At 43.0% G+C, this 12230-nt stretch overlaps 1 protein-coding gene across 1 annotated transcript in view; it reads left to right on the top strand.

Annotated features, from left to right (window-relative positions):
• FBXW4 (F-box and WD repeat domain containing 4) overlaps positions 1–12230 on the top strand; it is a 257632-nt gene that overhangs the window by 21899 nt on the left and 223503 nt on the right. The gene's annotated exons all lie outside the window — the stretch shown is intronic.

Here is a 12230-nt window from a genome sequence, read left to right as displayed (position 1 = left end):
ACCATGTGCAAATGGCCAATCAATGAGTCAAGAGCAGGAATGCATAAGTAGTTGCTCTTAACAAAAAACATCCATTGGTAAAGTCATCACACAGGTGCGTATGGTGTTTTTAAAAGAGTACATTTCAACCAAAAAATCGATACTACCTGCTAGACTTTTTTTTAGTCATTTGGGGTTTATTGAATAGCCACATATGATCTGGTCCGTGAACTGTATTTGTTTTATTATAAGAAAACACGAATGATATGAATTTTGATCAGACTGACTGAGAGGTCCTGGTCTTTTGAACTTGATCACAGAATGTTTCCTCTGAGCCCAGGTTTGAAGGCTTAGCAGAAAGAGTGATGAGTATGGCTGGGAGCATTCAGAACGTCTTCCCAGAGGTTGACATGCTTTCAGCAGCATTCATTCAGAAACAGCACTGCCTAAATGCAAAAAGCTAACAAATTACAAATGAGAGGTGCTTCTGGTTTAAACAGCTTAACTACTCAAGCAGATTACTTCTGAAACAATTTGTAAGTCCCCTAGGGCCTTTCTTTTTTTAAATGGATCAATTAGACCTGTTGTAAGTAGTGCTATTGGAAAAGGAAGATGGATGGAGAGCTGAAGTTTTTTTTTTCCTTTTTAAAGCTCAGCTACAGAATTTCTAAACTTTAGCCTCTCCACCCCGTCCCCTGGACATAAAGTAAATCGTCAAAGTATTGTAAATACGGTGTGCCTGATAGAGAAGTCAGGCGGCTGGAGAGACATTGTACTCTTGTTAAGATATGTAAGGATTCATATGCCCTTATACAACTTATCCTCTGATCCAAAGTCATTTGACAATATTGTCTGTTTTTTAAGCAGGAAGTGTTAAATAAAGTTTACTCAGAGAGCAAAGAAAAAAAGGAAGGAGTACAGTGTGTGTGTTCCTGAGAGAAATCAAAGCATGGTGTCTGTGTGGAGTTTATCCTCAATCCGAGATCTGCTGTAACTCACAAAATAAGATAAGAAAGCAGCATCAGGCTGGTTATCCCATCTCTTAAAGTAAATCTGAAGCCGAATAAAAAACAAAAAACAGATACTTGCCTAAGGAGAGGGAAGGCTTTGGGTACTAAAAAGCATTCCCATTCTCCTCACAATGCCCTTGTTCCCCTGCAGCTTCTCAATTCAAATCTCCTGCCTCTCCCAAAGACAGATGGCTCTGTACTGCGCAAACAGAAGTGAGCGAGAGCGGGCGTTCGCCCATGCACAATACAGAGCCACCTGTCTTCGGGAGCCCGAGTGCTTCTGAAGACCAGTCAAGGCTCTACCGTTCGGTCGTAGACTGCTAACGGGAGAGCGGGAAGGTTCTGTATTGTTTTTAATACCGCTTCAAACTCCCTTTAAATCAAAATGGCAACAGACTCCCCTCCTAGCACTGTGGAGACGTTAGAGATGCAACTAGTACCCAACAAGCATGGGTGTGTCTCATATTGCCAGGGTGGATATCATATTGGTACAATCCTGCTGTCATTAGATGTTCCTGCCTTACCCACTACAGCTGCACTCAAATACTTGGATCTCGTAGTTTTGCTGATCCTACAAGGGGCAAAGTAGTTGGCAACGTACAAGGATGGTGGGTAGAAAGTGACTATTTACCCACCTGGTAATTCTTCCTAAAAAAAACAGCCCCTTATCCCTAACACTAAGGCATTGGTGCTTTGTAGGGGGAAAATGCGCCACCACCCCTTGGAATAAACCCCACCTAATGTTGAGAGACCTTTCCCTAACACATTACATATAAAGCAGCATTGCCAACAATTTGCTGGTGATTACCGCAGGCATCTCTTGGAGGATAAGGCTCTGTAGCGTTGGCTGAGAGTTGCATGGCGTTCACCTGATGTACGACAGTGTACAAGTGGTCCTTTATTTATTTCATATTTTTGTAAAACTGTTTGGGATTTTTTTCTAATTGTGGGACATTGCAGCCTACCATAGCATCAGTAAATTACCCCCACTGTGTTGACTTGTGGACGGTTCTAGAAGAATGTGTACAAGTGCACGCCTAAAGGCCCAGAAGAAGTTTTGGGGTCGTGATGATTTTTTTTTTTCTTTTATAGTTGTCAAAATCACAAGTTTGCTTTAATGTTAATTATCGTGCTAGGCATGATCCATTTTTAACTTGGGTCCACTTGTATATATTTACTGTAGAGCTAGTTTGATAAAGATCTTGTTTTCTTCAGGATAGTGCAGCTACACATTATTCATGTGTAGTAACAGAGTGTCCCCACTAGGTGATCTCCTCTGCTGACAATGGTCTGTGAGGCTTGTCTAGGAATCCTGCCCTGTATGTGGTCTTGGCACACGGATCTTGCATTTGGACACAATGAATGGCGTTTTGAATAGACTTCTTGCTCTTGATGTATGTCAGCCATCATTCTCTATAGGAAATGACAGCTTGACTGTGATACAAGGAATACAGGCCTTTTTCCCCCACCATCTTAGCCCCCCTATAAAATGTGAAGCTCATGGCCCCAAAACGGTTTTTGGAAATTCTGACCTACATGGCTGGTTTTGCCAGATAGTAGAAAATATAATAAGCACGGCTTTTCTTGTATAAGGTATTGGTGACTAGTGAAAACTTCCAGCTCAGGTGCAACAGTTCAATATTAACGGCACCATATGGTGTTCATCAAAGTTTCTAACAAATCACTTTAAAATTGATACAGGTAGAATTTTCTTTCTTTTGATTTTTCTATTTTTCCACAAAGTTATTTCACTTTTGTCATGATCACCAGATGCCATAGCAATTCACAGCAAGTCCAAGCAGATTATTAAAGAATTACCTAATTGTGTTTCTGTCGAAGGGGTCTACAGCAGATTGCAGCAAGGTAACTTTATTAGGCAGTGCATGTTAGATGAATGGCTATGCTGGCCTGTTATTTCACAAGCTACAAAACTTTATTTTACCCTCGAGAATAGGTTGCCTGTGACGGACTTGGCTGATAATCCCCCTAGAGACTCATTCGCTGAACCACGCCAGCGGTCTAGTGCATGTTATTACCATTTAGTTGATAATTCAGTGCTTAGAAGACGTTTAAAGGTACACTGACCCTAGTTTGTTCTGTTGTTGTAGACCAGTCAGAACTTTACAGACAATGTCCAGGAATAAAAGAAAAAAGAGAGAGGTCTTCACATCTAACACCCCCACTATGCAGATATTTTTTATATTAAAAAAATATTTTCAGACACGCTGTTTCCCTATTTATATCCAGAGGTCACATGATCCACTTCACCCCAAAGCGGTTTTTACCCTAATGGACAAGAGCGATTTTCACCTTTCAGTGCTCATCCCTTTCATTTGCCAATAGCTTAATCCCTACTAATCACAATGAAATTATCTATATCTTGTTTTTTTCACCACCAATTGGGCTTTTTGGGGTTGATATTTGTTTTCAGCAATTACTTTATTTCCTATGCATTTTAAAGGGAAATACAAGGAAAAAATGAAAAAATACACTATTTCTCCAATTTCATCCCCTTTGCTATTAATATAAACACTGTTACTGTACATAAAACCCACACATTTTATCTGCCTATTTGTCCTGGTTATCACAAGATTTTAATTATGCCCCTAGTACAAGTATGCTGACAATATATTATTTGGAAATAAAGGTGTATTTTAACTTTGGTGGTTTCCCCCCCCCCCCCCCCCCCCCACTATTTTCACGTGCACGGGAATGCACGTACACGTACGGGAGCGCGTTCGTGCATGCGGGAGCATGCACGCGCACAGCAGCAGCACTGTCTGACTTATAAAAATGTCCTGGAGCCATTAAGAGGCTCTAACAGGACGTTTCTATAAGTCAGCATGTCATTAAGTGGTTAAGGTGAACCTCTAGTGTATGACATATTCCCTGGGTCCTCTTCCTCTATAAATTTATAATCACCTGCTGTGTCTTCTGCTTGTAAATCACCCCCAGGGGCTTCATGTACACAGACTTCTAGTGCATAGCCCTACCCCATCACCCCTTCCCTTACTCCTGGGGTCTACACTCTGAACAGTCGGGGGGGGGGGGGGGGGTCTTACACATAGATAGGGTTGACCTGGGGACCTACCAGCAAGTGCACACAGATTTTCAATAGATTTCATGCTGAATTCTATTGTAAATCTGTTTTCAGTGTGTGGAGGTATTACATTTTGCAATACATATTGACATTACCCGGCTTGGGTGAATTCCTTCTATTTATGCATACTGTTTGATCCAGGCAGATATCCATGCACCCGAGGATAGGGATTGTCCCAATATGTGTTGTGCCTTGTTTATAGCTGTGGTTGCCATGTTCCACTATTATGCATGGATATTTATTTTATATCTAAGGGCCCTGTTACAACAAAAAATGCAATTATAATCGTCATTCTCTCTATTTACACAGTATGTTTCCAGATTTTATACATGATTTAAAAATGAATTCTAGTCCAATCACAAACACATGAAAAATGCAGCATGCAGAGTGTTTGCGAATGGCCAAAAATCACAGCTCACCAGTGCAATCCAACAAGATTGAAAAGCAGCCAGTGAAAAGGGCCCTAACATGCAGGAATAAAAGGTACTGTTGCTTCTCGAAGTTGAGCTCATACCTCCTGATTCTTTCGCGTCTTATTCTGTGGAGTTGTATGGTGGATTTTGGTTGGTATATTGTGTTCCTGTTACCTGTCATATGTACTTATAAGTCACTCGCAGACTTTCTGCCTGTTGCTTGGGAGGGGGCACAAGCCTAGTCTGCAATAGATAAGTGACACGTTTTATTTGCCAATTGGTTCCATTATTAAAATGTTTAAATTGTGTCCCTAGTACAATGTATCACAACAATATTTAAATCGAAAATAGTTTTTTTAAATTTTTTTTTTTATTTGCGTTTCTTTATACTAGGCCAATAATTACAAGCCCTTATTTGCAATAGTAGTAGTGATATACCCTAATGACATACATATTTGAAAAGCCCTTAAGGTAACTATATACAGTGGCTTGCAAAAGTATTTGGCCCCCTTGAAGTTTTCCACATTTTGTCACATTACTGCCTCAAACCTGAATCAATTTTATTGGAATTCCACATGAAAGACCAATACAAAGTGGTGTACACGTGAGAAGTGGAACGAAAATCGTACATGATTTCAAACATTTTTTACAAATAACTGCAAAGTGGGGCGTGCGTAATTATTCAGCCCCCTGAGTCAATACTTTGTAGAACCACCTTTTGCTGCAATTACAGCTGCCCGTCTTTTAGGGTATGTCTCTACCAGCTTTGCACATCTAGGGACTGAAAAACAGCCCCAGCTCCGTCAGATTAGATCAGGCTTTCTCAACCAGGGTTCCCTGGAACCCCAGCGTTCCTTGAGTACTCTGCAGGGGTTCCTTGGCATTTTCCCCCATCGTGGTGGAAGTATATAGAGCACACTATAATAGGTGGTACTGTAACAAGAAGCACTAATTTGGGGGGTCAGGAGACAGTATAATGAGTGGCAGTGTTATAGGGGGTAGGGAAATAAATAGCCACACATACTTTTAAAGACCATGCCTCCTGCAAAATAACTGCAGGGGTTCCTTGAGATCAAAACATTGTTTGCAGGGGTTCCTTGGGATCAAAAAGTTATTTGCAGGGTTCCTCCAGGGTAGAAAGGTTGAGAAAGGCTGGATTAGATGGACAGCGTTTGTGAACAGCAGTTTTCAGATCTTGCCACAGATACTCGATTATATTTAGATCTGGACTTTGACTGGGCCATTCTAACACAAGGATATGTTTTGTTGTAAACCATTCCATTGTTGCCCTGGCTTTATGTTTAGGGTCGTTGTGCTGCTGGAGGGTGAACCTCCGCCCCAGTCTCAAGTCTTTTGCAGACTCCAAGAGGTTTTCTACCAAGATTGCCCTGTATTTGGCTCCATCCATCTTCCCATCAACTCTGGACATGATGCTGCCACCACCATATTTGACAGTGGGGATGGTGTGTTCAGAGTGATGTGCAGTGTTAGTTTTCCGCCACACATAGCTTTTTTGCATTTTGGCCAAAAAGTTCAATTTTGGTCTAATCTGACCACAGCACCTTCTTCCACATGTTTACTGTGTCCCCCACATGGCTTGTGGCAAACTGCAAATGGGACTTATGCTTTTCTGTTAACAATGGCTTTCTTCTTGCCACTATTCCATAAAGGCCAACTTTGTGCAGTGCACAACTAATAGTTGTCCTATGGACAGATTCCCCCACCTGAGCTGTAGATCTCTGCAGCTCATCCAGAGTCACCATGGGCCTCTTGGCTGCGTTTCTGATCAGTGCTCTCCTTGTTCTGGCTGTGAGTTTAGGTGGACGGCCTTGTCTTGGTAGGTTTACAGTTGTGCCATACTCCTTCCATTTCTGAATGATCGCTTGAACAGTGCTCCATGGGATGTTCAAGGCTTTGGAAATCTTTTTGTAGCCTAAGCCTGCTTTAAATTTCTCAATAACTTTATTCCTGACCTGTCTGGTGTCTTCTTTGGACTTCATGGTGTTGTTGCTCCCAAGATTCTCTTAGACAACCTCTGAGGCCGTCACAGAGCAGCTGTATTTGTACTGACATTAGATTACACACAGGTGCACACTATTTAGTCATTAGCACTCATCAGGCAATATCTATGGGCAACTGACTGCACTCAGACCAAAGGGGGCTGAATAATTATGCACACCCCACTTTGCAGTTATTTATTTGTAAAAAATGTTTGGAATCATGTATGATTTTTCGTTCCACTCACGTGTACACCACTTTATATTGGTCTATCATGTGGAATTCCAATAAAATGGATTCATGTTTGTGGCAGTAATATGACAAAATGTGGAAAACTTACATATTACAGTTCTTTGCCATAGTGGCTCACTTACTCTGTGTGTTTTAGCACTGCAGCTATTGCAATGTTTCATACTGATAATATGCTGTAGCTGCAATGCTGGCTACAAAGAGTGAAATGCTAAGTATCATAGGGAAGAGGTGGGAGAGCTCTTCACTGGCTGGGGAATACCCACATCCCCTGGCAGCTGCAAGCCTTTATGAATAGATCCTGGTTTACATGACTGACTTTTCCAATGGAAATTCCTCTGTAGTGGCTGCATCAGAACTGTGTGAGTAATGTCATTATCCATTATTCCTCTTTACTGATGATGAAAAATCTGTGAAAGAGAACTAGGGCTTTGATCATTACTGAATAAATACTTCACTAGACTGGATCCTGATTTTTTTTTTCAATGTGTCTGGGATTCAGCTTTAATAAAAGTCAGGGTTTTTATAAGAGTCATCATGGTGTCCCCACACAACCAGCGCCTGTGATGTTGTTAGCTGCCACTTGTGAAGCTGCAAGCCTTCATTATAGTAGCTTCAGTTGCTTCCTGCAGCTGGAACCTCCAGCTCACAAGGGATATTGCATTTCTTCATCTGCACTGGCCAAGTTACAGAGGAAATCCTTAATTTGAAGACCCCCCTCACCTCTAGTTTAGTATTTTTTTTTTCTGCATAAGGAAGTTGCCTACCTAGGGAGAAAAGCATACAGCTTCTCCTCTAGTTATCAGAAACGAGACATAAAAATTACCACTAACTGAATGTTACAGCTTCAAATTGCATTACTACATATATTTAGAGTTGTATTTTAGGTAGCATTAGGTAACCCGTTCATAACTGGGCGTAACTCTCTTTATAACTAATATGTAGTGTGTGTGTGTGTGTGTGTGTGTGTGTGTGTGTGTCAGCAGTGGCGTAACTAAGGAGTTTGGGGCCCCAGTGCGAGTTATTGAAATGGAGCCCCAAAATCTACCAAGCTGTAGTGTGAGAGAGGTGTATTTAGAGCAGGGGTCTCAAACTCAATTTACCTGGGGGGCCGCAGGAGGCAAAGTCAGGATGAGGCTGGGCCGCATAAGGAATTTCACAATCGCGGCGCATCGCCACCTCTGCCCGCCCCTCTCACTCTTCCTTCACAGAGAGGGGCTGGGAGAGGCGGCGATCCGTGCGGCGATTGACGTCAGGAGGGGCAGAGCTGAAGCTGAAAGCTCTGCCCCTTCCAGGAAATGCCGGCGGATTGCCCCCCCCCCCGGGCGATTTGGGAGCTCTGTAGCCCTCGTTTAGCGGCGGGGATGCGGCGGATTACTTGGGAGCACTGAAGCGAACTATAAGGAAGCTTTTGCCTGCGAGGGCCACAAAAAATTGTATCGAGGACCGCAAATGGCCCGCGGGCCGCGAGTTTGAGACCCCTGATTTAGAGCAAGTTTATTAAGGGTTACCACTATTCAATGTACAAACAGAGGTGTTCATTGCCAACATAGCACCACTGAAAAGCTAATAAGATGGTTGAAAGCAGGCCCCTCTGGTCCAGTATGGTCGCAGTCACAACCTCTGCATTTCCTATTGCTACGCCACCGTATACCAGGTAGCCCCTGGTTAACGAAAAAGGTAGGGACTGTAGGTTCATTCTTAACCTGAATCTACTGAACCATCCAGGAGACGGAGGATGGCAGTGTGGGAGCGATCTGCGTGAAGGAGGCTGGAGGAAGCCCCAGGTATGTATAAAACTTTTCCATCCTTTCGTCTTTAAGTCGGAACACTGTGCCACTTGTGTCCCTTGTACCTCCTCTGTGCCCCCCTGAGCCACCAGTGCCCCCCTCTGTGTCACCTCTGTTCCCCTGTTCTGTTCCGCTGTGTCTCTCTACCTCCACTGTGTCTCTCTGCCTCCCTCTATACCACCTCTGCCCCTCTGTCCACCTGTGTGTCTTCTGTCCTTGTGATTTTATCGGATACCCAAATTCCCAGCTATTGCCACTAATGGTGGGCAATCCTTTTACCTGCTTCTGGCCTCAGCATCATCATGCTTCCTAAGCTGAGTGGAACACAGACTTAATTAACACAATTTCAGACAACAGCAATGAAGGTCTGTGCTGAAGAATTATATTGATAATTATTTAATTAATTCTCTGCTGGAATGTATCAAAATTGAGTTTGTCATGTGGTGTAGGAATTGGTTTCTATTCAATTTAATTCCAATTGGATAGGGATCATTTGGCTTGACATATCAGGCCATAATAGGTCTAGCTTTAGGATTTCAAGATTTGCATAGCCACACCCACATCCTTCTGACTATGTACAAACAGGAAGCACTGAGGGCTCAGGGGTCTGTGGAGTGCAATATGGGAGCTGGTAGGGTGAGTACATGTCACAGAGAGAGCTCCCCTTGTCTATTGGGGTCTTAGGGGAGTCTTTCTATAGATATACGTTAAAAGCATACAAGTATTTGGAAAATAGTAGTTATCCAACGTATTGTTGCATTATAAAAAATGCTTGGGATGAAGTTATGAACACAGTATGATATTTGAGTACTCTTAAGTGAATGGGTGAGACGTATTGCATTATTTTTTACTGGGAAAAACTCTGGGTTTGCTCTATTTCAATTCCTTGATCAAGAGAAAAAGCATAAGCATAAATGTTATAAAGTTGCATGCTCTGGGCTACAAAAGGGAGATTAGCAGGATGTGTGGTCTGTTTCTGTGCTGTGGCATGTTCTGTTTGGGTAACCAATTTGCATGAATGCTGAAAACAGTTTTTTCCCCAATTACCTCTCCAGCCTGTGATTGTTACTTTGTGATACATTTTGGCATCTATATCCCATTGGGGACATTATGCTCCATTGACTTTGTTTTCCCGCAGAGCTGTAAGGGCTCTAGCTGTAAGTTCAGCACAAGTGCAGTTATTGATATATAGGTGGGGAACGTATTGTGAATATGTTATGCTTAATGCCACAGGGGGGGCTGAGCTATTCTTCGGGACGACATGTCTGCCGTTTTCTGCTGGGAACCAGCACAATTATTACTTTTCTCTAGCCCCCCCTCCCCCCCCCCTTTAATTTCTGGAAACCTTCCTCAGTAGAGCAGTTGCAGGACCTCTAAATTATTCTCTGGTCTAGCTTTGCTGATCATAGGCCAACTGCCGACGCAGATTTAAATGATCGAAAAGCTTGCTTTTTTGTTTTGTTTAAAACAGGTCAGATGCCCAGGAATGCAGTCAAATTATAATGGTCTCCGAGTGCCGGAAGATGTAAAAGAGAGAGAGAGGAGAGAGAAAAATGAGCCCTGAGCTTTGAAAGAGGGCTGGGAAAATGGAGATTTAGGCAGGCCCTGAGGCCAGGTTAGAGATTCCTACATGTATTAACAGCTAGGTGTGATGTTTATATACATGAGACTAATCGTTTCTTGCGCGGCCTCTCCTTATAAAACAATAACTAATGGGCTGGGAGCCAGTTCTCCCCAAGGTTCTACCTTTTTCTCACTTTTCTCGCATCAGATTGTTCATGTTGTAATCATTTGCTGAAGTGTTTACTGGTTCTTTGTTAAGCTTGTATGGCTTTGGAGCTTGTGGTAGGTTTCTATTTTGGTTCTGATATTCCTTTTAGCCTCACGTGTGCAGATTAGGTAGGGCAAAGCATACAGCTGCTACTGACACATGCGGCTCAGCCTGTGGCTACTGAAACTGCTTTAGCGACTCTGATATGCCATCAAAAAAGTTAAAGGGGACCTGAGGTGAGAGTGATATGGAGGCTGCCATATTTATTTCCTTTTAAACAATACCAGTTGCCTGGCAGGCCTCCTTATCCTGTGGCTCTAATACTTTTAGCCATAGACCCTGAACAAGCATGCAGATCAGGCGCTCTGACTCAGCTGACTCAGGTTTTAAAGGATTAGCCGTATGCTTAGGCTGGATAGTGTACTGGTTAAGGACTCTGCCTTTGACATGGGCGACCAGGGTTGGAATCCTGGCTAGGGTCAGTACCTATTCAGTAAGGAGTCCTTGGGTAAAACTCCCTAACACAGCAGGGTGGCCCCTTGAGCGGGCCCTTAGTGGCTGCAGTTCTTGAGTTCTTTGAGTCTAACAGGAGAAAAGCACTATACAAATGTCAGGATTAGGATTATTATGTTTGTGTAGGGTTTTGACTCAGACTCTACGTATGCCAGAAGATCAACAGGACTGCCAGGCAACTGGCATTGTTTACAAGGAAATAACTTGTTTCAGCCTCCATATCACTTTCAGCTCAGGTTCCCTTTTAAAGCTTATGGAGTTAGGAAAAACATTGTACTGTATCTTGACAGTTACCATAATCTATGGCAACCCATTTTAGTTATAATAATTCCAGAGCCATTTTTTCACACCAGACAACCTAGCCAGGTACTTAATGCTTGGTGGGTGTCAAAGGATCTAGCTGCCATCTCCTGTGAGCTCCTGCCTAGACCTCACCTTACCAAAAAGGCCAGGTGGCAAGCAGGTAGAGCAAAACCTTTTACGTTGTCCATTTTTGCTTTAATCCGTCTGTGAAGTAACCTCATACTTCTATTGAGCCATTATTAATCTGGTCACATGATCTCAGAGCCAACAGGAAAGCTTAAAGAGACTCTAATAAAAAAATATCCCCCTCTGGGAGGTACTTACCTCGGTAGGGGGAAGCTTCAGGATCCCAATGAGGCTTCCCCGTCCTCTGCAGCTTGGGGGAATCCAGCGCTGGCTCCCCCAAAACTTCCTCGACAAAGCCTGACAATTACTGCTCAGACGCGGCAATATTTACCTACTGCGATCCTGCGCAGGTGCAGCAGCGGCTCTTAGTTCAGGCTAAGGCAGAAATTGCCAAGCACAATCGATCCTGCGCAGTAGACCTTATACGATTGGGCTCTGCTATTTATGCCTTAGCCGGACTGGAGAGCTGCTACTGCGCTGGATCACAGTAGGTAAATATTTACCTTGCCACTGTTTGGGGGGTGCGCAAAGCACTGGATTGCCAGGACGGAGGTGGAGGGAGGAAGGCTTGTTAGGATCCAGAGGCTTCCCCCTCCTGAGGTAAGTATCCCCCAGAGGGTTTTTATTTTTTGTTACAGGTTTTCTTTAAAGGATACCCAAAGTGACATTTGACATGATGAGATAGACATGTGTATGTACAGTGCCTAGCACACAAATAACTATGCTGTGTTCCTTTTTTTTCCTTTCTCTGTCTGAAAGAGTTAAATATCATGTATGTAAGAGACTGAATCAGTCCAAGACAGGAAGTGACTACAGTGTGACCCTCGCTGATAAGAAATTCCAACTATAAAACGCTTTCCTAGCAGAAAATGGCTTCTGAGAGCAAGAAAGAGATAAAAAGGGGAATTTCTTATCAGTGAGGGTCACACTGTAGTCACTTCCTGTCTGAGCTAGCCACTTACATACCTGATATTTAAC

This window comes from Hyperolius riggenbachi, chromosome 10, assembly GCF_040937935.1.
Source record: "Hyperolius riggenbachi isolate aHypRig1 chromosome 10, aHypRig1.pri, whole genome shotgun sequence".
NCBI classification, from domain to species: domain Eukaryota; kingdom Metazoa; phylum Chordata; class Amphibia; order Anura; family Hyperoliidae; genus Hyperolius; species Hyperolius riggenbachi.
The sequence above is the reverse complement of the archived record's forward strand: the minus strand, read 5'-3'. Positions and strand labels throughout refer to the sequence as shown.